Below are 25736 nucleotides of genomic sequence, written 5' to 3' on the forward strand. Positions count from 1 at the left end.
TCGCTCTGGTGACGGCGAGAGAAGATGGCAGGAAGAGAGTGGGAGGGGCAAATGCACGGAGTTATGGGCTAGAATTCTTTCTAAAACATCTTTTTAAGTTGGGCATGGTGGCATATTACTTTATTCCCAGCACTGGGGAGGATTTGAGGACACAGCCTGGTCTACATAGGCAAGTTCTAGAACAGCTGGGGCTGCATAATAAAAGCCCTCAAAGCGAAGACGTTTTAATTAATTCATTAATTTTGTTTTTTGAGACAGGTTTTACTGTGTAATCCTGGAACTTTGTGCTGTAGACCAGGCTGGCCTCAAACTCATAAGCTCTGTCTGCCTCTGCCTTCTGGGTGCTGGGACCAGAGGTGTGCACCACCACTGCCAAACTAGCTGACATCTTAAAAAAGATATTTATTTTATTCTTAACGTGTGTGAGGGTCTGCATGTGTACCTTGTGCATGCCTGGTGCCCAGGGGCATCAGAGTCAGAGCCCCTGGAACTGGAGTTACAGATAGCTGTGAGCCACCATGTGGCTGCTGGCAACAAAATCTGGGTTCTCTGCAAAAGGAGTCAGTGCTGGACGACTGAGCCATCCTTACGTCCCTTTGAAATGTTGTCGTTTTCAAATCATATTTTATTTAGTGTGTGAGTATGTGCATGTGTGTGTGCATGTGCACATTTGCATTCGTGTGTGTCTGTGTGTGTGTGTGTGTGACACACATATGATGCAGGGAGCACATATGTACCATGGTACATGTGTGTGTGGAAGGCAGAAATGACTTTGTGAACTTACTTCCCTACCCCCAGCTCTCTGTGGGTTCGGGGGGAATTTGACTCCTGCCCTTCAGTCTCCATTCAAGTGCTTTCCCTGACTGAGTGGCCCATCTCTCGTAAGCTTCTGTAGACACGTTGAAGAACTTAACTTCTCTTCCCGTTAACCTGGCCTTTGTTGCTTTCATTTGCCAGGGCCTTAGGAGCAGAAAGTTTGGTGTCCCAACCCTTACTTATGTGTGTGCTCTACTGTATCCGCTTCCTTGGCCACAGCCCTCCTCCCATAGACCTTTTCTGCCAGGAATGCTTTCCCTCCAGCTGACTTACCCTTCTGACCCAAGTTCAAACAGCATCTTCCTAAGCAGGGCTCTGTACTTCCAACTGAATACTTCCCTACCCTTTCCCTTTATAACACGTTTTACGCTAGTAATAAAGTGTGATTGTTTGACTCGTGTCTTCTCCCCTAGTAATGTGCAAGCTTCCCCCCCCTCCCCTCCTCTCTACTCCTCCCCTTCCCTTTCTTCACCCCCTCCCCTTCCTTTCCCTCTTTTCTTCTCTCCTTTCCTCTTCTCCTCCCCTTTCTTCCTTTTTGGCTCCATTTGTTTTCAGAGTCTCAGTGTGTAGACCATGCTGGCCTTGGACGTACTACAACCCTGCCATAACCATGCTAGAGCTTGAGGAATAGGGATGAGTCACCAAGCCCAGCTCAGCTCTGTTTGCTTAATATTGTATCCTAAGTTCCTAGCATGAGGTAGGCTCATATACACAAGATTACAGACAAGGGGCTGAGGGACTTAATCCAGCTGTAAAATTTCCCTAGAGGAGCACGAGCCCTGAGCTTGGTCTCCAGCCACAGCATGAATCTGTGACTGTGTGATCAGCATGCACACTGGGTAAATGCATGAACAGAAGACAGGAGGAACTCCGCCTGTCATAGAATAGGACTCCTCTCCCAATACCCATTGAGCACAGGTCTTTGAAGGCCAGTTACATAGCTGGGCCAAAGCAATCTCAAATAGCCAGTGCAGTGTGGGCCAGGCTGCTACTCTATCTGGGTACCTGTCCTGGGCTGGGATTAGATGACAGTTTACTTGAGAGGGGTTGACCCAGAAAACCATCCTGCAACATGTATAAGAGATCCTGATCAAACCTAAAAATAGTCCTGTCTCTGGGCTGGGAAACCTGAGTGAAGGCCCTGTCTTTCTCCTTTGCCACCCTGTTGCTACACAGCCATTTGTCCTTTTTATTGAATTTGAGAAATCCAGAGAGGGCAGCTGTTTTCTGCCTACCAGCTCTACTGCTCACTGTTTTTACTTGCTTGCTTGTTTGAGATGGGGTCTCATGTAGCCCAGGCTGGCCTCAAATTTGCTACAGAGCTGAGTCTGGCCTTGAATTCCTGCCTACTCATCCCAAGTACTAAGACTACGAGTGTGATACCACCATACTCTATCTATCCATCCATCTACCTACCTACCTACCCATATATATCCATTCATCTGTCTGTCTGTCTATCTATCTATCCATCCATCTACCTACCTACCTACCCATATATATCCATTCATCTATCTGTCTATCTGTCTATCTATCTATCTATCCATCTACCTACCTACCCACCCACCCAAATATATCCATTCATCTGTCTGTCTGTCTGTCTGTCTGTCTATCTATCCATCCATCCACCCACCCACCCACCCACCCACCTATATAGTGCTGGAGATCAAACTTAGGGCTATGTGCATAGTAAGCAAGAGCCCATCGTGGCCATGGTGACAGTTCCTTCAGTCTCTTAGAGGACGGCTCCCTAAGGTGAGGTGCTCTGACAGCCTCTGGACCTCTAACTGCCTTGCACACCTCTCTCTCCTGACATTTCTATATCTGAAAACAGAATTCCCCAAGGAGGAGAGGAGTTACCAATCTTCTCACCGAAATTCCATTAAATAAGAAATATTAAATTCATATTGTTGTGGGCAAAGATGTGGGTCTGGGGTACCCAGGAAACAGCTGGAGTTTCTGGGTTCTTAAGTCTTGGAACAAGAAATTGGATAGAGGTCTATGAACAGTGGTAGTAGACACAGTGGCAGTAAACTAAGAGTCAACCTTGGGGACACAGTTCAGTTGGAAAAGTGTTTACCTCAAAAGCCTGAGGACCTTGTTGGGTGGTGGTGGTGCCTGTCTTTAATCCCAGTACTAGAGGCAGAGGTGGAAGCAGGTGGATCTTAGAGTTCAAGGCTAGCCTGAACTACACAGTGAGTTCCAGGGCAGCCAGGGCTACACAGAGAAACCCTGTCTCAAAGGACAAAACAACTAAACAAACCAAAGCTGTCAGACTTGCGTGTGACCCTAGAACTCCCCCCACTAACTCCCATATAAAAAGAGCTGACTCTGTCAGCATGCCTTTAGCCTCAAAGCTGGGGAGGTAGATACAGGTGGGCCCCTGGGGCTCTCCAATCAGCCAGCCTAGCCTAATTGGTAAGTTTCAGGCCAATGAGAGACCCGGTCTCAAAAAACAAGGTGGCCCTCCTGAGAATGACCCCTGAGGACACCCAAGGTCGACTCTCTGTCCTCTATGCCTACAGGTGTATGTATAAATACAACCCCAAAAGGAAGAAAGCAAGTCAGTGAGGAAGTGAACAAACATTCCCAGGAAGGGACTAGCCAGAGCTCTGAGAGATTAGCAGTGGTTCAGCAGCTCCCTGCAGTGCTACAGCTCAGCCTTGGCGAGAGAGCCTCCATTTTGACTTCTTCCATGCGCTAATTCTGCCCTCACTCTATGCCCTACTCTCCTGCCTCAACTGAAAATGAAAACCAGACGCCACACTAGAGCTCAGAGAAACTTTGTCATGGGCCACACTGTCTGGTCTCCAGTCTCATCCATGTCTCTAAGAATAAATGCTTTCATCTCCATTAACACACATGTGTGTCTGTGTGAATGCACGGCATGTGTGTGCAGGAACCTAGAGAAGCCAGAAGAAAGAGTCGGCTCCCCTGAAGCCACAGTCATGGGTGGTTATGATTGCCTGACATGAGTGCTGGGAATTGAACTCGGGTCCTCCGGAAGAGCAGCAAGCTCTTTGAACTGCTGAGCTATCTCTTCAGGCATAGCATTCATTTCTTTAAAAATAATCACTTTATCTACTGCCTCCCGGCTTCTCTCTGCCTTATGGAGAGGCCATTTAAGCTTCAGTCCCATGGTGCCTCCTGTAAGCATTCATATTCCGTGTGATTCCTATGCTTATACAAATCTACACATTTGTTATCATTTTCTCCCATGAGTCTGTTTAACGTCCAGGTACTTCATAGTTAAGTGAATGGATGAAAGCGTGGGTGTGACTCTGTTCGGGTGGGTTCCAGACACTTCAGAGGCCACGTTCCTGTCGCCTGCATGATAGGCAGAAGAGTCGTTTCCCACTCCTCTTGATCATTGTCACACATGTCAGCCAGTGTAGTCTGAGCAAACACTGAAGAGCTGCTGAAAGATGCTTAGAAAGCTGCCTGGGGAGGTGTGGGAAGCAGGCAAGCGCCCAGGCAGTGAGCTGGTCTTAGCTGTGCCAGCAGAGGGTGAGTTATCTTTGGCTACCATACTTTCTCTCTAACCATTAGTTAAATAGGCGAATGTCTTTACTACTGAAAGAATGCCATGTCCAAGGCAATTTGTGAAAGAAAGCATTTAACTGGGGGTTCACGGTTCCAGACAGCTAGAGTCATGACTATTGTGGCAAGAAGCACGGCAGGCAGGCAGGCTGGCCATTCTCTGAGAGCTCGAATCCTCATCTGCCAGTGGGAGGCAGATACCCGAGACACACACCACCTCCAACAAGCCCACACTTCCCAATCCTTCCCAAACAGTCCCACCAACTGAGGACCAGGTATTCAAATATATGAGCCTATATAGCCTTTCTCTTCCGAACCATAAAGAAATATTAGCCTCAAGACATGTGAGTCTCAAGACAATTTAAGACCTTCAGCTGCTCCAGAACTCTGTCCTCTGGGTATGACATGGTCATTGCCATCTTGAATTTAGAATAGAAACAATCACGGGAAACCCTCACAAGGTCATGATTATTAATGCTCCCTCTAGGCTAGCAAGATAGCTCCAGGAGTAAAGGTGATTGCTGCCAATCCTGAGAAGTCGAGTTTGATTTTTTAGGTTCTTTATGAATAAGCACAGAACCTACTCCACAAGTTGTCCTATGACCTCCACATGCACATTGTGGCATGACATGGGTGAGCATGCAAACACACATACATACACGCACACACCTCTACACACACACACACACACACACACACACAACAAAAATGTTAGGAATCAGCTTTTGTAGAAGGGAGGCGTCGTCTGCTCCTGACCCTGTACTGCAGCCGCTCACACTCCCCTGCTGCCCGCTCATTGCCTGTAATCCTGTTCCAGCTTTGTGTGGTCTTAGAAGATGGTGGAGTACGTAGGGGGCGAAGAGTTGGCTGGGGATGAGGACTCCAATGAAGCAGCTTTGGTTGGTCACTCATGAGTTAATCACTCACGCTGGGGTGGGTTAGTCACCCCTCACAATGCTCCTGTAAGGAACCCAAAACCCTCCATGGATCACCTACCTACACTGAGTGGATTAGTTTATCATTGCCCTCTCCCTGAGGCTAACAGAACTTGAGTCCCTGGGAAGAGCCAGCCAGCACCAGATTTGTTCAATAAATGGAGACACTGCTCATTTCTACTCCCTTCCAACCTCATAAACATTTATGGGAAGTTTGCTTTAATGACAAGGGACAGGTGATTAAACTACGTAAAGACTTGGGAGGGAAAAACTCAGCTATCCTCCCCAAAGACCTCCTCTTTCTTGGGATATGTTGATATTTTAATCAGATTCCAGCAGGTCCTGCTGAACCTTGTGATGACTTTACCTATCTGTCCCCTGACCCATCAGTCTCAGGATATCTGAGTCACAGTGGAAAGCTATTTGAGTTCCTTTAGTTCTGAATGTTCAATCAGGCTTTCCCTGTAACATCCAACTACAGACAACATAAACTGTTAGCAACTTCTGAGATGCTGATGGTGACTCAGGTCTGTAACCCCAATACTCTGAGGCAGGAGGATTACCACAAGTTTGAAGTCAGCTGCATGTCGAGTTCTAGGCTAACCTAGGGTACAGTGTAAGATCCTGTCTCAACAAACTGAAACTTTCCAGGTCCAGAGGTGATTGGAAATGATCCAGAAAAGCCACCTTGGCTCTCTCTCATCTAGAGGAACTGAAGTCCCTGAAATTCTTTATCTACCTGAAGCTGAGAGTTCAGGAGTCATAAATCTCCTTTCTGATTGCCAAGATGGGGCTGTGCCCTGCCCTAAGTTACTCTGCTCTGCACAAAACTGGTTTTTCAGGCTGTGCCCTGTCCTGAGAGACTCCATTTTCCAGGCAGAACTGGACTCTGTCTTGAGTGCAGGATGATTTGGTTGTGGTTACTATCGTTGTGATGAAATGCTATGACCAAAAGCAAGTTGAAGAGGAAAGAAAGTGTTTACTTGGCTCCTACTTTCACATCTTAGTCCATCACTGAAGCAAGGCAGGACAGGAACTCAAACGGCAGGAATCTGGAGGCAGGATCAGATGCAGAGGTAGGTCATGGAAGGGTGCTGCTACTAACTTGCTCCTCATGGCTTGCTCAGCCTGCTTTCTTATTAGAACCCAGGACAACCAGCCCAGGGATGGCACCACCTGCAATGGACCTCCCCCCTCACTAATCACCAATTAAGAAAATGCCCTGTAGTCTTGCCTACAGCCTAATCTTATGGAGGTGTTTTCCTAATTCTGGTTCCCTCCTCTCAAATGACTTAGTTTGTGCTAACACCAAACTATGTAGCACACAGTGGACACAAAAACAGCACAGTCTGTCAGGCACCACCGGGAGGCACAGACGGATGACAGCTCCTTCCTAAATGTGGCAAGAATATTTACTGCTCTGCAGATTGATCGGAGTGATTGGGTCCATGGAGCATAGGGATGAACTAAAATCAAACCAGGAGAAGCAGGCCTGAGAACTCCCAGACCACAGCAGAAGGAAGTGTAGAGCTTGTTACCTACAGCCCAGCAAAAGGAGGCATCTGCACACTGTTGCAGTGATGTCACCACCGTGTCTCTTGACTACATGGTCAACAAGCAGAGACCTTTGGCTGTCCCAGGAACTTCAGCGTGGCTTGGTCCCCACCCCTTATGTGACCTGCTTGAATTACTGTCTGTCTAGCTACTCCTCTGTCCAAGCCTTCTGTTCCTTTCTTCGGTCTGGACCCAACTTACCCTTTACTTCTACAGCCTTCATGGTTCCATACCTGGCTTTGCAGCTGGACTGCACCTTAATGTCAGCTCAAACCTATGACCCAGTGGCTCAACTCACCACAGTGTCTCCAAGTTAGAGGACTAACTCCCAGATCTCTATCCCAGAGGCAGTCTTTACATGGAATTAGCTTCTCAGTGCATGCCCCCCACGGCTTCCTCAGAACTCCTTAAACCTTGTCTGCTGGGGTCTCTTTAATGCTACACACACACACACACACACACACAGATATGTTTACCCATTGATGTGTGATCTCTGAGTTGATATTAGTAATTAAGATTGGAACAAAAGAACCCGTGTTTTCCAACAGCTAGCTGTCAGGGGAATTGGCACAACTCAGCAAATTGTAGACAACAAAATTGATTTACTGTCAGACAACACATTCCGACACTGTGGAGAGAGACACATGTGTTCGCCTATGTTTCTGGCATAGCATACTCCCAACGGTTTGTTTGTTTGTGTTTTCCTTTTGTTTGCGGTTTGTTTGTTTGTTTGTTTGTTTGTTTTCCGGAGCTGGGGACCGAACCCAGGGCCTTGTGCTTGCTAGGCAAGCGCTCTACCACTGAGCTAAATCCCCAACCCCTGTTCGTGTTTTCCTAAAGGCACAGTGTTGGTGTCTGCTGTTGTATTTGACCAGGGCTGACGTCGTAGCTCCAACCTTTATGATTCGTTCATACAGTTATACATCAGAGCGAGAGTTTATCTGTCCATTTATAAAGATATTTTGTAACTGAGCTTTCTACGCCTGTGGTTGGGCACATAATTTGTTAAAAGTGCAAGGAAAGAAAAACCTTCTCTCTTGGCCTCCCAGGCTCTGTCTGGGGCCATGGATTCCATGACCAAAGACGGATTAACAGAAATTTAACAGAAGTGAGCAGGTATACAGTCTAACCGACGTTTTAAGTTTTATGAGCAAGAACTACACAGAAAATAGGTGAAATTCTAAAGAGGTAGTTAGGGTCTGGCTTTCATACCATTTTAGCAAAGGACTAGACAAGGGGCCCTGAGAGATGGCTCGGCAATAAAGGTACCCGTTACTGAGCCTGACACCTCAGACTTGATCCCAGGGACCCACACCGTGGAAGGAAAGAACTGAATCTTGCAAGACGCCTTTTTACTTCCACAGGCACACCATGGTGTATTTGAAAACACCTGCCACACCCACAAACACAATAAATATATATTTGTAATTGTAAGGAAAAATAAGGGGGTGGGCTAGGGCGATGGCTTGGTAGCTAAGAACAGGCACTGCTCATGCCAAGGGCATGAATTAGATCCCCAGCACCCACATTCAACAGCTCATGAGTGCTCGTAACTAAACGGGGCTCAATTATTATCCTCTAACTAGTGCTTTTCTGTGCACATGCCACCCACACACAGGCACACACACAGATAAATATGTTTTTTAAAGGAAAAGAGTTCGGGCTATGAAAGGCACTAATTCAGGGAATGTATATATGGGGCATATATAAAGGCATGTACGGCTGTTTTATAAGGTTTGTATTGGAGACTCAAGTCCCCACTGGGGAAAACAGTCTCAGGTCCCCAAGGGGAAAGGGAGAACTAGGAAAGAGATGAATGGGAATGAATGTTTCTTTTTTTTTGTTTGTTTTTTTTTGTTTTAAAGATTTATTTTATTTATTTTATGTACAGCATTCTGCCTGCATATGTGACTGTAGGCCAGAAGAGGGCACCAGATCTCATTAGAGATGGTTGTGAGCCACCATGTGGTTGCTGGGATTTGAACTCAGGACCTCTGGAAGAGCAGTCAGTGCTCTTAACCGCTGAGCCATCTCTCCAGCCCATGAATGTTTCTTTTACAAAGTAAAACGCACTGACTTTACAATGTAGGCAAAGTCTATAGTGTGCCTGCAGTCTGTCTCATCTTAATCACATTCATCTCCAAATAAGTCGGCTGCCACAGTGGCGGTGTTCATGTTCAGCGTGGTGCATTCTGGCCTGTGGGATCCGCCCGTTTGTTCTCGAGGGGAGAAAAGGAAATGCGAACAGGAAATGACTTTGGTCGTTTGTAGTCTGTTCTTTAAAGTACTTAGAGCTTGCCTTAATCAGGATGGGAGACAAACAGCAGGAAGGGTTGTGGAGAAGGAAGGGTATGTTCACAGACCTCTAGCAACAGGAGGCAAGGGGTGTTACAGAGCCCCATGGGAAAGCATCAGGAGGCAGGCGGAGACTCCAGACCAGCCATTTGCTGGGGTCTTCACAGGCAGGGATGGGTATGCAGGTTGGAAACATTCAGTCAGTTTAGGATTAGATGGAAGAACCCAGGAGGGGCCTCTGGGGTTGAGGAATGGTACCTGGTTGTCCCATACCTGACCTTAGAGTGATTTATGGCAGAAGGGACAGTGGCAAGAACATGAGGGTTGATGAAGGGCACGTGTGTGTTACTGGAATCCAAGTATCTCAATGGATTAGGCTTAGCCAACTGTCCCATTATGCAACCAAAGGGACAATCACTGGTAAGCAAGAGAAAGAGGTTTTCATAACTGTGACCATATCAGGAAGACGGGACAGCAGTTCAGTCTTCAGGGGCTGACAGAATTTCAGCATTTCCTTCCAAAGATGACCAAAGGAGATAACTGGGATACACGTGTCCCACAGGGAGCACACATGTCCCACAGAGGGTCACGCATGTTCCACAGGGCAGCTGGCCTCGCTCAGGCCAGTGAGTCTCATGCATCATTTCCTCAATCTGGGCCTGAGAGGCGCTTCTGGAGAAGTGGGTACCGCTGTCATCACTTGAAGGGAGCAGCCTGGTTCTCCTGAGGTGATGGCGGCTGCTCTGGAGTACAACCTCCGCTCCATCCTCGATGACTAGCTAGCTCTTGTTTTTCGTAGTCTCACTGCATGACCTGGTCACGTTGGGGTAGTTCCAGTTCCTTGTCATAAAGATGTGCATACATCAGTCCTAAAAGCCAAGCTGACTATTGGAGAAATATAAGGAAACCGTTCGAGGCAAAGTTGAGCCAAATGACGGGGTTCTCTGTTCCTTGGGGGTTTGGGATCTGAGTGGATTAGTTTGCATATCCCAGGCTCAGTTATGGGGAGTTGTTGCTCTCTAGAAACTACTGAGGCCTAGAAGGAGAAATCTTTCCTATATCAAAGCCCCAGATGCCAGAGAACTGAGTGTATAGAACATGAGGAGCTGGGCGTGTAGCTCAGAGCTGGTCTAGCTTTGGAGTCAAGCCCTGGCAGGATAGGGGGAAAGGGAACCTTACAAATGAAAATGAAGTGTGAGAGGCTGGAGGGGTGGCTCAGTGGTTAGGAGTGCCCTCTTCACTTGTCTGAAAAAACAAAAACAAAAACAAAAACAAAAAAAGAGGAGGAGGAAGAGGAGGGAGAGAAAGAAGAAGAGGAGGAAGAACAGGAAAAGGAAGAAGAGTAAAAGGAAGAAGAGGGGGAAGAGAAGGAAGAGGAGAAGGGGGAGAGGAAGAGGAGGAGGGAGGAGGAAGAGGGGAGGAGGAGGAGGTAGAGGAGGATGAGGAGGGGGAGGGGGAGGAAGAGGAGGAGAAGGAGGAGGAGGAGGAGGAGGAGGAGGAGGAGGAGGAGGAGGAGGAGGAGGAGGAAGAGACAGCCCTCAGCACACCAGGAAGTGTTCTTACCAAAGACCAAATGTGTAGGCACTCTGGTTGTTTTCTTCCCAGCCACTTAAACTATCAACACCTAGGTCGTAGCATTCTTTGTTAGAGCAATACAAAATGAGTAAGCAATTAGAAACATCAATAATGATTAGACTCAGTATAAATAAACCCAATGTCTATCAACTAATGAAAGGAAAAAACAAAATGTGGCTATTTGTATAATGGAGCCCTCTTCACCAATAAAAAAAAAAAAAACTGGAGTAACACTTTACACCACGTGTGAATGAGCCTGGAAAACATGTTATATGAAAGACTGCAAAATACATGGTTGTTTCTGCATGACGTGTTCAGAACAGGCAAATCTCTAGAGATGGAAAGTGGATTTGGGGTTGTCAGGGACTGAGGAAGGGAGGACTGAGAAGACATGGCTAATGGTGTGGTGGGGTTTGGGGTGGCGGTGGAAGTGTGAAAGAATGTTCCAGAATTAGCAATGGTGGCCACACAGCTCTACTGATGTCACCACAGGGCACATTTTATTTGTTCATTTGTACTTTTTGTTTTTGTGGGTCAGAGTCTTATTATATGTCCTAGAACTTGCTGTGTAGACCAGGCTGGCCTTGAACTTGTGTTATCCTCCTGCTTCTGCCCCAGAGCCCTCAGATTACAGGCAATTACCACCATGTCTAGCTCCTACCTGATGATAGACTTTAATTTTGTTGTTGTTGTTGTTGTTGTTGTTGTTGTTAAGTTTGCCAAGGACCAGCCTCGACTTGGAGAGGGGTTCTGAGGAAGGGGTGTCTGGAGCGGCAAAAACAAACAACTTGAAGTCAAATCATGGGTCCAAGCTGGCGGCCTGTGCTCTGCTGGAGACAGCTTTCCAGCCTGTTTTGCTTTCTCTGGAGATCTCTAGATAGCGCTCTCTCTCTCTCTCTCTCTCTCTCTCTCTCTCTCTCTCTCTCTCTCTCTCTCTCTGTGTGTGTGTGTATGTGTGTGTTGTGTGTTGTGTGTTGTGTGTGTGTGTGTGTGTGTGTGTGTGTGTTCTACTTAAGACAGTTCTCTAAGCAGTTCTCTCTTGCTATTCTAAAACACTCTATGGATAGCTCATTTTTTGCAGATTTATTTTATTTTACATATCCATCCAGTCTTTTACTTCAGGTTTCCTTTCAATTATCCTAAGAATCAGCATCCGCTGATCCCAGCCCCTTAACTGTTAGGAGACAGCAAGCACACATTTTCTCATAACATTGCAAAAGAGTTCAGAGCTCTCGCTGCCACTGTTAATCACAGACGAGCTGGGAGAGGCCCTGTCCTGACATTACCACACCCGGGTTTGGAGCAGTGTCCCACACCGACCTTGAACTCAGGAATCTGCCTGCCTTTGTATCTTTCTGACAAGATGACTCACAGTGTAGCCACCACTGTTCCTTTAGGTCCAGGAAGCCCCTCATAATTCATATTGCGTCCTTATATTTTGCTTAGTTGGGAAATTATATGTATTTTGAGCTCATTTTTAAGAGTTCCTTTCCACAGCCTTAATGGAAGGACTGAAGGTCCCAGCGTTTACGATTTTGCTGAGATCTTAGCCTCACCTTCAGCTCCTGGACTCAGGCTGTCTCCTTATCATGGAGTTATTAACCTTAACTGGAAGGACACTCCTTAAAGAAGGAGCATAAAATATGTGCATTATTGTACACATACACTTATGCCCAGGGCAGCCATCAGGAGTCTTGGAGACCCAGCCTGCTGACCCTATCCTGGGGGCAACAACTGTGTTACTTTGACCCACCAAGGCCAAGCTGAATTGGCAACATTTATTTATTCTCTCTCTGTCTGTTCTCTCTCTCTCTCTCTCTCTCTCTCTCTCTCTCTCTCTCTCTCTCTCTGTGCCCCCTTCTCTCTGTCTTTATCTCTTTCTGTCTCTGTGTCTCTGTCTGTGTCTCTGTCTGTCTGTGTCTCTGTCTGTCTGTCTCTGTCTCTGTCTCTGTCTCTGTCTCTCTCTAATGGCATGCATGTGGAGATCATAGGATAACTTTTAGGAGTAGGAGTTGGTTCAGTCCTTCCATATCCAATCATTTGAGTCTATGGGAACACTTAACCATCTCAGTCAGCTGCAATGTAATTGCGTGGCAACTCCCTTCTGAAACCCCAACACAAACCCCAAAGGCTGGCTGCAACACTGCAAAGGAACTTAGCGCACCTCTCTGCAGAAGGTCCGGAGGAATGGCAGCAATTACACAATACACTGAGAACAGACAGTCCGAGTAGGATTCAGACCCAACCCTCAGGGCAAAAAGGGGACAGGCCATGATGGCAGTTTGTCAATCAGGAATGCACGGAGCTCAATTTCCTGAGGTACCAGAGAATAGCTCGGATGGGGTGAGTCTTCTCTGAAAGCCAGATTCCTATCGTCCCGGTGTGAATCTGACCCCTGAGGGAAGGACTGGCATCTTCCATGATGAACTCACAGTCCAGCCATCACGTTTCCATGTGCTCCTTGACGGTCCACCTAGGTGCGGCACCTGTCCTAGAGGTGCCACATGTACAGTTTCTCTCCTGACACCTTGTCCTTGTCCTGCTGGGGTCCCTGGAGGCCTCATTAGGACAAAGCTGCTGGAGGAATCTGGATGACTCCGCCCTGCAGCTGTACCCTCCAAGCTTGTTTCTTCAGTTAGGTTTGGTTCTGAGCTCTCCTGGGGGTGCGGAGCTCACAAAGTAGGGGGTGCGGGAGTGGGGGTATCATGGCAGTGAGGGTGGGAGGGGCACGGCGGAGGGGGGCTGGCTAACCAGGCAACAGCAGCATAAAGATCTAGCTCAGCTTTGGGGTGGGGGCTGAATCTCCCTCTTTCGTATGACTGTAACTTAAAGAGCCTAGTGTCACAAGGGGACATGCGACACTCTGGGCTTGTGGGCTTATCTATATGGTCCTCGACTCCACTCTTCTTGCACCACAGATGTGGCAGAAAAATTTTACCAACTGTGGTTGAGTGCTGTGTTCATGTTTGGGATAAATACACTGATTTGGAGATGTGACTTCAGAACAGAAGAGAATGGGGGTGGGCGGGGGTAGGGGTGAGCCCTCATTTTCCCCAGAGCTTTCGGACTTTTTCCATCCTGTGATTCCAGGTGCTGGCCTGCACCTTATGTCTGCATTGGGCTTGCTTGATCCTTGAGGTGCTGGGGTCTCAGCGCCTCTGGAAAGGTCAGAAGAAAGTCCTGGGCTTGGCAGCACATGCTTAGAAACCCAGCATTTGGGAGGCAGAGGCGGGAGGAGTACAAGTTCCAGGGCCCGCCTGGGCTATATATCAATGTCTTATTCAAAAAGTGGAAGGAAGGACAGAAAGAAGGAAGGGAAGAGTGGAGGAGAGGAAGGAAGGAAAAGATGGAGGCAGGAAGGACAGTTCTAAGTTCCAGTCCTGCTTCCTCTGCAAACCTGAGCAGACTTCTCTCTCAGCAGGAGGTAGGGTAGACTCACTGGGTCGGGTGTGGATGTATCGCTCTCTCTCTCTCTCTCTCTCTCTCTCTCTCTCTCTCTCTCTCTCTCTCTTTCTCTCTCTCTCTCTCTCTTACCAGGTAAGGATGAGTCAAGCCGCCAAGGCTGCAGCTGTGTATCTCGGAGTCATATCCCTCTCGATGGGAAGAACTGTCTGTGTCTGCCACCTGCCAGAGCAATGGCTGTAAGTCACAGGCAGCTAGCATGGCTGCATCCAGGATCTGTGAAGCATGGGCTATGGAGCGTACACATCTGGGGATGTCTTCTGTAAGGAAAAGGTTGTGACTGTGTGGCTTGTGTGTCTCCAAGAAGGACTCTTAGAGTTCTTTAGCTTCTTGGTGATTCTGTCTTTGGCATCTGGACTTAATTCCAGCCTGGGCCCAGAGAATCTCTGAGGGCAGACGAGCATCCAGGCAACGTTCCTTCCCCTGCAGTTTTCACAGGAGTTAATAGGTCCCACAGAGAGGCACGCTGAGCTGCCCTTGCCTGAGGGCTCCTTGTCTCACTGTAGGCTTCATCTTCTCTAGCAGTGAGGACACAAGCACTCTAGCCTAGAGGCCTCAAGCAAAAGCTCTCATTTCATATAGAGGAAATGGGCCCAGAAAGAGGAAGTGACTTACCTGAGGTCACACAGCCTGTGAAAGGCAGAGTTCCCAGAGGAATGTGGAACTCTTGAGTTCCACCCCTAGTCTCTCCTCTTGTAAGTAAAGTCTTCTTGAAGCCACCCTGCCTCACCCCATGTTGTCCACCACAGGTCTCTATGGCTGATCACCATACTCTATGGTATGATCACCATACAATGATCCCTTACTCACCCCACTGTCGGCTATAGGGTTCTATCGTTGTGATAAAAACACTGACCAAAACAACTTAGGGAGGATAGGGTTGATTTCAGTTTACATGGAAGTCAGGTCAGGAGCTCCAGGCAGGGACCTGGAGGCAGGAGCTGATGCAGAGCCCACGGAGGGGTGCTGCTGATTGGCTTGCTCCCCATAGCTTGCTCAGACTACTCTTTTGTACCACCCAGGACCACCCAGTGCGCCGGGCCCTCCCACAACAATCACTAATGACGAGGATTTCCTACAGTTGGCCATGGTGGCCTATACCCTTGATCCAGAGGCAGAGGAAAGCAAGCCTGAGTTTGGGGCCATCCTGGTCTACAGGGTGAGTTCAAGAACTACAAGAGAAACCTTGTCTGAAAACAAACAGAAAGAAAGAAAGACAAACAGACAGACAAACAGATGTACAGGCAGTCTGATGGAGGTGTTTTAACCAACAAACCAGGATGTTGTCCATCAGGAAGCCACTGTTTAGACAGCGATTCTCAGCCTTCCTAACGCTATGACCCTTTAATACAGTTTCTCCCTCATGTTGTGGTGACCCACCCCCAGCCATCAAATTTTTCCTTGCTACTTTGTGATCATAATTTTACTACTGTTATGAATCATAATATAAACATCTGTGTTTTCCAATGGTCTTAGGCAACCCCCATGAATTGATCACATACAGCAGTTTTTGCTTCTAACCAGAGAATGGTGGAATTTTCGTTGGCTTAGGAGGTCGGTCTTGTGTTTGACCAGATATGAACTCTTCTGGGTCAAGAGGACTGTAGTTGCTTGCTAGCTCCTCCAGGTCACCTCAGACTCAGCCAGGGGCTATGGTCCTTTCACTCCCGGGGCAGCTCCAGCTGCTGATACCACAGCTGCTGATACCACAGCTGCTGACACCGGTTCTGCGATGCCAACCCTCCCCACTCTTCCTGTTGCTGCTCCCCAGTGCTCTCGACCTCGAGTCAGGGCTTCAATACCTGGCCCCACATATCTCCAGTAAGTTCTGTCTCCCAGGTGACCCCATGCCTGCCTCTGAGCCCCAGCTAGATTCAGCCAAGACAGAAACTCTATAGCTCTCACAGGACTGTCCATTGAGGAACAGGGACATGGGTGAATGTGCACCTTAGTGGCTAGAACACCCATTGTCTGTCCCCTGCACAGGCTCAACTCTGCCCAGGCTATCTTAATGGCCCTAGGCTGTAGGAAAGTCAGGGTCCTCAAACACATTAGTGTTCAGGCATACTCAAACACCGCTGAATGACTTCAGTTATACAAAGGGTTATACAGACTTCTTTTGGTGACCCAGGGGGATTAGTTCCAGGATTCTTAGACACCAAAATCCAGGGGTGCTTACATAAAAAGGGATAGTATTTGTATGTGACATACAACCCTTCCATATATATTAAAGCTTCTCTATGTTATTTAGAATACCCAGGGCAGTGTAGAGGCTATGCAGACAGTGATACTGTGTTACTTAGGCAGACACAGGCAAGAAGAGAGCTATAGCTCTATAGGGAATTGAATCAGGGACCTCTGGGAGAGCAGCCAGTGCTCTTAACTGCCGAGCCATCCCTCCAGCTCCTCGATTTCTTCCTCTTGATGGACTGTGATTAAAACACATCCACAAAAGCAACTAAGAGAGAGTGAGTTTATTTTGGCTCATGGTTCAAGGGTCACGGTCCATGATGATGGGAAGGAAGTTCGAGAGGCAGGAGCTCGAGGTAACTGGTCACAGTGATCCACAGTGGCAGAGAACAACGGGCCCAGAGAACACAAACGGGCCCAGTCCAGTTAGCTTCTGTTTTCTTTCTTTCTGTTTAGAAACAGGGTCTCCCTATATATCCCTGCCTGTCCTGGAACTCACAATGTAGACCAGGTTGGCCTGGAACTCACAGCGATCCACCTGCCTGTCTCTGGAATGAGCTACCACGCCCTGCCTTCCTTTCCATGTGGCCTAAGACTGGAGGGCAGGGAAAGTACAGTCTACTGTTTTTGTTTTGTTTTGTTTTTCTTTTTTTTTTTTTTCCGGAGCTGGGGACCGAACCCATGGCCTTGCGCTTGCTAGGCAAGCGCTCTACCACTGAGCTAAATCCCCAACCCTACTGTTTTATTTTTCAAGCAGGGTTTTTCTGTGTGCCCCCAGGCTGTCCTGAACTTACTCTATAGACCAGACTGGCCTTGAACTCAGAGATTCTCCTGCCCCTTCCTCTCAAGTGCTAGGACTAAAGGTATGCACCACCTCCTGGCTTAATGTAGTTTACTTTTTTTTTTTTGGTTCTTTTTTTCGAAGCTGGGGACCGAACCCAGGGCCTTGTGCTTCCTAGGTAAGCGCTCTACCACTGAGCTAAATCCCCAGCCCCAATGTAGTTTACTTTTAAGGTAGGTCTTCCTACCTCAATTAGTGGAATCCAGACCATCTCTCTGGTAAGGGCCAGAGACTAACAGAATCAAGACAGTCCATTCAGCTGAAGAGATGGCTCAGTGGTTAAGACTGACTGCTCTTCCAGAGGTCCTGAGTTCAAATCCCAGCAACCACATGGTGGCTCACAACCATCTGTGATGAGATCTGATGCCCTCTTCTGGTGTGTCTGAAGACAGCTACAGTGTACTTATATATAATAAATAAATCTTAAAAAGAAAAAAAAAAGCAGTCCTTCATAGGTGCACCCAGAGGCTACCCTAGTGAAGAAAATTCCTCACAGATATGCCCAGAGATTTGTCTCCTAGGTGATTCAAGACCCTGTTAACATTGGCAATATTAACTCTCAGACTAAGACCTTGATATCCAATATTGGTTGAGTCCATGGGTGATGAACCTACATTTGGCTGGACTGAAATATGTCCTGTCAGTGGGTGCATGGCTGTCACCTACATCCTGGACACTATCTGTTGGTAGTTTTAAACCTTCGACCGACCATGAGGATTTTTCCTTTCTATTGTCTTCAAAGGGCTTCATGGTTTTCTTTACATTTGCATATGAGTCCATTATATAAAGTACTAAGAGGATTCAGTCAGAGTGACGGTCACCAGTGAGTGTGTGAGTGTGTGTGTGTGAGGGGGGGGGATGGAGAGTTATCATATTGATGAGTATGCAGCTTCAGTCCGGTATAATGAAAAGCTCTAGATCTGTCCTTCAGGAGCGCCCATACAACACGGTAAATGTGCTTACTGCCAATGGACTAACATGTCTCGAGTGGCAAATTGTATCACTTCAGAATGTCTGTTTAGGGATTCTCCTGTGAACTGTTTGCAACATGTTTCTAGATCACTCATTAATTGATGGGTTAAAGGCAGTCACTGACAGGTGCTCATTTGATATCTGCATAAGATTTATGATTTTTCCCTTTTAATAAGTGGTTAGGAGCTAAAGTATCTGCTGCTTAAGCTGAAAGAACAGATCAAAGGAAGGAGGGAAAGAAGCGAGCAGGGGCGGGGGTGGGGTAGAAGAAGCGGAGATAGGACAGGAAAGCCAAGAGGGTGGGATGGGAAGCGGGTGGACGAGCAGAAAGTGCAGAGAAAAGCTGGAGGGAGGGGCCGGGAGGAAGTGGGAGGGCTTCCCTTCTGACCCATACATGTGTCAATCCTCTCCCTTGGCTTGAAGGAGTCTCTATTTTGACTCTGCTTCGAATAACCCTCTCTGTCCCTCAGTCCGAGAATGAAGAAATTATTTTCTGCCTCTGCCGTTTCCCAGGTCACCAGTTATATTAAGCCGAAGTCCCTTGGTGGCTGCTGTCTATAATTTTCCACTCCACACCCTTTTGAGTCAGATTGCAAAATAAGGCCATTTTGAAACTTGGTTTCCTCCTGGTCAGGGCAGGGAAGATGTGACACAGGACTTTTGTGACCCTCTGCAGCTCAGGCAGGAACTTAGATTAGCAACTGGAAGAAGGGTAGGAGGAGGCAGCAGGTTGCTGGGACCCCAGTCAGACCACCCAGAGGTGCTCTATACAATTTCTAGCCTTTGGGGGTGGGAGGAGGGCATGGACCTGACGGGGGCATGGGCGGGGACTGGCGAGATGAGACGACACACCAGAAACGAAGGAGGCTCTTGGCGTCGTGGAGAACGGAGGAAATCAGCCACCATTCTTACAAATCTCTCAGAATCCAAAGTGCTCCCCGCGGTCCCCATCTCCCATTTGGGCTGCGGTGGAGCCGGCCTCCTGGCCACTCCCTGTTCTCCGGGTTGGAGCGCCTTCCCCTCTCCCCACCCATCACTTTGACTCACACTTTCTTTTTATTTCCTAATGGTTTACATCCTCCCTTGAGCACTCACGTGTACTTTATCTCTGAGCTGGCCACTCTGGCTCGTACTTCCCAGTGTGCTGCAGGGCCGGAGCCCAGGCTGATTTCTGTCTTAGTTAAGGAACAGCAGGGTAGACAAAGTGACCAGAGAGATGTGGGTGGTGGCCGCAGCAGGAGGCTCATAGGTGTTGTGGGTAGCCTTCAGTTCTGGCTTTTCTTGTGAGGGAAATGGGGAGCCATTGCAGGGGATGAGGAGAGGAGAGACTAGAGAGGTTTAAAGTCCCCATGATCTTAAGTGACATCCGGATATTTTCAGAGAGCAAACCGTTCGGGGCTCAGATTTCGGGGTACTCACAAAGATCTTCGGGAACATGGGACCAAATTCGCAGGGAACTTGAGGATGGTGGGAGTTTCTCCTTGACTGGTCAGGAAATGGGATGCTCTTTGTGTCTGTGTCTTCTCCTCCCTAGATATCAGCCGCGCACTGATAGGGCTTTCTGCCCCTGGACACAGAATAGGCTTAGAGTCTTTCAGGAAAAAAACTCATCAAAAATAGGCAGAGAACCCTGACCTACCAAACTGAGACACTGACACTGGCTGTAACAGAGGCTCAGGAAGAATAAGGCGGACTTCCAGGAGGAGGGAGGCTCCACTACCTAGAGATAAAAGACAGGCAGGAGAAAACCTTTCCTTGCAGCCCTCCCCCGGGCACAACTGTTGGCTCTGAGTCCCCTTCAGGCTTGCCCAGGCACACGAGCGCTAATTTAAAAGCCTCGCTAAGAGAAGTGAATGACTTCTTCAGTCGATGACATTTTCCAGGCTCTTTCCCCCAGCTCGCCCAGAAAACGCACAGCATTAATAACCAATAAAAGTTAAGAACGTCACCTCCCCACCCCTCGGTAATTCTTAAGGGTGAAATTTCTGGTCTGGGGACGTCCCGGGTTGTCCCCTCAGGTAGGGAACTTCCGGAAACGCCTCCACTCCCTAAACAACCGAAGGTTCCCCCCCCCCCACCTCCCACCTCCTCTCCTGGGAGGCGAGCGGCCGCAGGTGCGGAGGGCGGGGCGGCGGCGCGTGGAGTGCGGCCCATGGCCGGCAGGGGGCGCAGGGGAGCCGATGAATCCGGGGAGGGCTCCAGGCCCTCCGCCGTCGCCTGCCCAGCCCCCCACTGCAGCTATAGGTGTATTTACCGGAAGGTCACCCTAGTCCCTTCTCTCCGGCCCACCCTTTCCTCTCAGGTGTGGCCGCGGGAGAGGGATTCCTCCTGAGATCCTGCGGACGATTGTCAGGACCGTGAGGATCAGCGGCTTTGTGGCAGGAGAGATGCCAGAGCCTCCTTCGCCCCCCCTGCCCTACCATTAATAGCCTCAAAGTCCTGGGACTAAGCAAGAGGCTAAGGACCCCCGAAGTAGGACTCGGGCCCTATTTACTCCTGCAGAGCCTGGAGCGTGATAGGAACCTGTCCTGTTTGGGTTAAACGAAAGGACTTTTTTTGCCTAGGGGCTTCTTCTGCCATCCTCCTGTTCATCCAGCTGCTTACCTGTGTCACATAGTCCCGTTCCCCCTCCCTCCACCTCCACTCCCCCACATTCACCCACCCCTGCCCCAGGCCAGGTCTTCCCAGGCCTTACCTCGGGCTCTTTCACTGCTCCAAGGGCTCACTAGGTGGTCGGCCTAAGTCCCTTACATAGCCTTGAAGCTGTGCCCATCCTATTGAAGGGTAGCGAAACACACCACCCAGACACGGGCCACTTTAGCATAAGGATTATTTTGAGCAAAGGCAGCTGAAAAGGAACAGAAGCAAGAGGAACCCTCCCTCCCCCGTTTGCCTAAAAGCTGGATGGAAATGTACACGGATGTCCCTGTTCTCCGCTTTACCCGGAAGGTGGTATCATGGAAGACACTTGAGACCTTCGTCCGCCAGAAGTGGCACGCAGCAAGCAGAGATTGAAGAGTCTTTGTCTCCTGTTTTTTTTCCTCTCTCTGATTTGCCTTTCACAGTCGATACCTCTGGGGAGTGTAGTTCTTGTTTCTTCCGCCTTCCCCTTTCCTAAAATTGTACTGCTCTTTGTGGAAGTGTCATTCCTTCCTTTATCTCCCATGCGCCACACTTTTAATAAACTATTTTCCTCTTGTTAATCTTTGTTTAGAGATTCGGGCCAAGAACTCCCCACCACCACCCTATTTTAAGGCACTTGGCACATTGTTTTGATACATCTACTTGAGAGAACATAGTTTGATCTGTCCTTCCTGGGAGCTGCCTCTCCCACCTTTTCCCTCTCAGGCTTGAGACCAGATGGGCGGCAGCTTCGAATCCTTCAGGAAGCGTCCTTTGTTGGCCATCCTTGAGTTTTCTCAGCTCTGACCTGAAGCACATGCTCCTTGGATCTGTTTCTTGCATTTGTACCCTCGTGATTCTGGGGAAAATCAGTGTTCCCTTTTAGGATTCTTGGTCTCATTAACAAAAGAATTAAAGAATGGATTCAAATTGCAGGTTGAAGTTAATTTTTCTTAGAATTTAAAAGGAAAACATCCCAAGGCACACAAGCTGTAAACGCCAGGAGCTGCATAGAGAAGGAGGTAAGATGGAGACAGTCAGGCCACTCGAGCTGGCTTGGAGGTCAGCCACATGGGGGAGGGGAGCGGGGCATTATAGAAAGAGCAGGGATGACCACCCACAGTATCAGAAAAAGCTCTCTTGGTTCTGGCCAGTGTCAAAAGAGGGGTTTGTGGAGAGGAAGAAAATGGGAAGTTGTACTTTCTGGCTTACACCTCAGAAGGGTAGGCAGACCCAGAAAAGACTTATGGGTCAGCATTAGGGGAAAGAATTCTGGGAAGGAAAAGTACGGTGTCTCGTTAAAGGGAAAAACGTTCTGCCTATTTATCTAACATGGTTTAAGGTAAAGCTGTCTTCTCACCGGTGGTCTCTTGGCCCGGTGATTGAAACAGAGACTGGAATATCTGGAAAGTTAGGTCTTTACCCGTCACTAGTTCTCTTCACTTCCTCCCTCTGCATCCTGGTTTTGTTTGTTTGTTTGGTTGGTTTGTTTTGTTTGTTTGTTTGTTTTGTTTTGTTTTTCTTTTTTCTTTTTTTTGGAGCTGGGGACCGAACCCAGTACCACTGAGCTAAATCCCCAACCCCTGCATCCTGGTTTTTTGAGACAGGGTCTCTCTGTGTATCCCTGGCTGTCCTGGAACTCACTCTGTAGACCAGGCTGGTCTCACACTCAGAGATCCACCTGCCTCTGCCTTCTAAGTTCTGGGATTAACGGCGTGTGCCACCACACCAGGCTACTGATTCTATTCTCTTGACCTCAAAGAGTTGTTCCTTAGTGGATTCCATTGCAGTGTGATTTGACACATGTACATGGCTGTTATCATCATCTACTCGTTGTGAACATGGGCCAGTAGCATGGCTTACCTGCCACCAAGCCTGACCACCTGAGTTTGACCCCTCGGCCTCCCCATGTAATGGAAGGAAAGAGCAAACTCCCTCTACTGTGTGCACGTGTGCCATGACATACACGGGTTCCACTTCTACACGCATGTGTCCATGTACACACTTACAAATAAATAAATAGAATGAAAATTAAACTGTAAGCATGGGGGGTTCTACACACTGTTTTCTTTCTGTCTCTCTTTTTTTTTCTATTTTTTCTATTTTTTTTTTTTCCGGAGCTGGGGACCGAACCCAGGGCCTTGCGCTTGCTAGGCAAGCGCTCTACCACTGAGCTAAATCCCCAACCTCCCCTTTCTGTCTCTCTTGTTCACCACACTGCCTGCTATATTCCAGGTAGAAAGTTTAGCATGTGGGGTTTGCAAAGTCCCACAGTTAAGGGAAGGGAGGAGAGGTGGGAGGTGAGGGGGCTTGAGGAAAGGTGCATGTGGTCTCCTCATGGAATACTCTCCAGGGAGAGGCTCTCAGAGCCAGGTGACATCCTGGAATCACCGGGTGTCCAGGACTAGGAAGTGTTCTCATGCTCTGAGGCTGGGCTGCCCGTGCATTCACCAGCCGCTTCACTCTCTCCTTCATCTGATAAAGAGCTTACAGATATATGATTTATATTTCATTGTCATTGGTGTTTTGTCTGTACATGTGTCTGTATAAGGGTGTCCGATCTCCTGGAACTGGAGTTACAGACAGGTATGATCCGCCATGTGGGTGTTGGGAATTGAACTCAGGTCCTCTGGAAGAGCAGCCAGTGCTCTTAACCACTGAGCCAACTGCCCAACCCCATCTGATAAATATTTGATGATTCCTACTTTATCTAGGTGACTTATGAGATGGCTCATGCTATACCAGGGCTGACCAGCGTGCGTGCGTGTGTGTGTGTGTGTGTGTGTGTGTGTGTGTGTGCATGCATGCATGTGCATGTATGTGTTGGGGTACCAGGATCCTGGAAAGCTGGTGGTGAGTTGCTTCTTTGTCACTTCCTGTTCAGACGAGTAGCTTTTTCTGGAAATGGTCTAAAGGGAAATGGTGTGTTACCAGAGAGGCAGGTATTCTTGGAGGGCAGGAAGACGCCGGCTTCACCTGAGGTCAGAGAATGATCTCTGTGTGTCACTTCAGAGTATCATCCTCGGGTAAACATCATATTCACTTTGAAGTTATTCTTTCTGTGATCATTTGGGGTTTTCCAAATAGTCTTGGGAGGTCTTCGATGTATGTTTTAGATGGAGATTTGTGATTTCTTGGGCATCCTTATGAGAAGGGCTGGCCTAGACCTGGTATCCCCAGCCTCATCTAACAGACAACGCTTAGATACCTTTGGGACCCTGAATGCCATAATTGGCACATGAGATATGAGTCCACATATCCAGACCACCAGGCCTGCTGAAGAACCTGACACAGATGGACGTGATCTTTGGCTCCCCGTGCTGAGAGGGGTCCCTAGAATACAATGTTTTGTGTTTCAGATCTAACTTCTGTTGGCCTCCACTCCTCTGGCCCCTAGAAACTCCCATTCAGAAGTTTAGCTAACTAACTTCCAAATCTTAACTCCTAGTGTTTCCATGTGCTATTTTAAAAATATTTTTATTTTTGGGGACAGGCTCTCCTGCAGCCCAGGCAAGTCTTGAACTTGAAATCTTGACTCAATGTCTTAAGTGTTGTTATTAAAGGAAGCACCATCATGCTTGGCTCTAAACTCTAATATCGTTGCCCCAATTTTAACTTCATTTAAAGAATCCATTCCTTACTTCTAACTGGAGTATATCGCTCCTAAGGACAAATTGCCTCTCCCAAATTCTTATGGGGGAGGGACCTACACCTCTCTCTCTTATGCTTTGTACAACCAATGCGGTTTCAAGCATCACTAAGGAAGGGGGAAGGACTGAAGTGGGGGTACAGACAGCAATCCTTTCCCCTCTCCAGGCCCTTCTGGAAGGAAGGGGCAGGGGGAGACATTGTGTGACTTTTCTGGGTATTTTCTTGAGAGGCCTCCACAGACAAGTTTTTCCAGACAGAGGAAGTCCTCATGGAGACCTGTTCGGGACACAAGCATCCATTTATACAAGGAATATTACGTGAGCAAGCTGGGGGAATCAAATATGTACTTCCTACTGTCCATGTAGGGCAGCTGGCTTGTTCTGTTTTGTTTGTTTGTTGGGCATCTGCAGTGGCTAGGTTCTCAGGTAAAGTGCTTTTCCAGGTTATATTATATTGAATTGCTCTTACTCTAGGGTAGTGGATCTCAACCTGTGGATTGTGACTCCGGGGGTTGAAGTTGGAAAACACAGATACTTACAATTCATAACACTAGCAAAATTGCAGTTATGAAGTAGTAATGAAAAAAACTATGCCTGGGGTCACTCTGGCGTTAGGATCTGTTTTAAAGGGTCGCAGTGTTAAGAAGTTCGTGAACCACTCACTGCTCTAGAGAAAATGGGTCCGTTTTGTAGATAAAGTATCTTAAGTTCTGAGATTGGGAATGACAAAATTAACAAGTAACCACTCAGGTTCCTCTGCCCCACAGCATCTGGGTGGGCAGGGGAGTTTTCCTTACCCCTGAAGTCTGCTTTTGAACAAAGTTGCCAAGGCACATCTCAGTCCAGGAACAAGTTGAAGGGCTAGAGGATTGGTTTTATTTTCTCCAAGGCCCGCCCAGTAGGGCAAGCCTCCCTCTCAGGTTCTAAGACTGGGGTGGAGCTGTTAGCAGCCCCACCTGGCATGACAGGGCAGAGCAGTGGCTCCTGGAGGCTCCTGGTTAGTTTCTGTTCTTTTCTCAGGTGTCTTGGTGTCTTTCATGTGGACCACTGGAGTTCTGAGTCACAGTCAGGTCCTGGTGTTACCATGGTTTGTTCACAAAGCACAAAGCCGCCAATAAGCAATCCTGCTTCCTCTTCATGGTCCTTGACTTGTAAGTCAGGTAAGGAAGGAAACATTAAGATACACGGTGGTCATAAAAGAGGACCTAATAAATATAACACATGGCATCTGTAACAATAACAGCAGTCTGCGCGTTGACTTTTTAAAAGACAAAGTATGTCATTTAA

General features: G+C 48.0%; 1 long non-coding RNA gene across 2 annotated transcripts in view; it reads right to left on the reverse strand.

Moving 5' to 3' along the window:
• Positions 1 to 8671: 8671 nt before the first annotated feature.
• Positions 8672 to 25736, reverse strand: part of LOC120103462 (uncharacterized) — a 31394-nt gene continuing 14329 nt past the window's right edge. The window contains exons 2-4 of one of the 2 annotated variants that reach the window (XR_005505640.2): positions 20873 to 25597; positions 14247 to 14434; positions 8672 to 9977 (exon numbers count right to left, since the gene is read on the reverse strand). This is a non-coding gene — a long non-coding RNA (uncharacterized LOC120103462). Of the gene's footprint in view, positions 14435 to 20872; positions 25598 to 25736 lie in introns of both variants that reach the window. The other variant, XR_010052445.1, reaches the window with a different exon arrangement.

The sequence above is a fragment of the Rattus norvegicus genome, chromosome 6 (assembly GCF_036323735.1).
Source record: "Rattus norvegicus strain BN/NHsdMcwi chromosome 6, GRCr8, whole genome shotgun sequence".
Taxonomy (NCBI): Eukaryota; Metazoa; Chordata; class Mammalia; order Rodentia; family Muridae; genus Rattus; species Rattus norvegicus.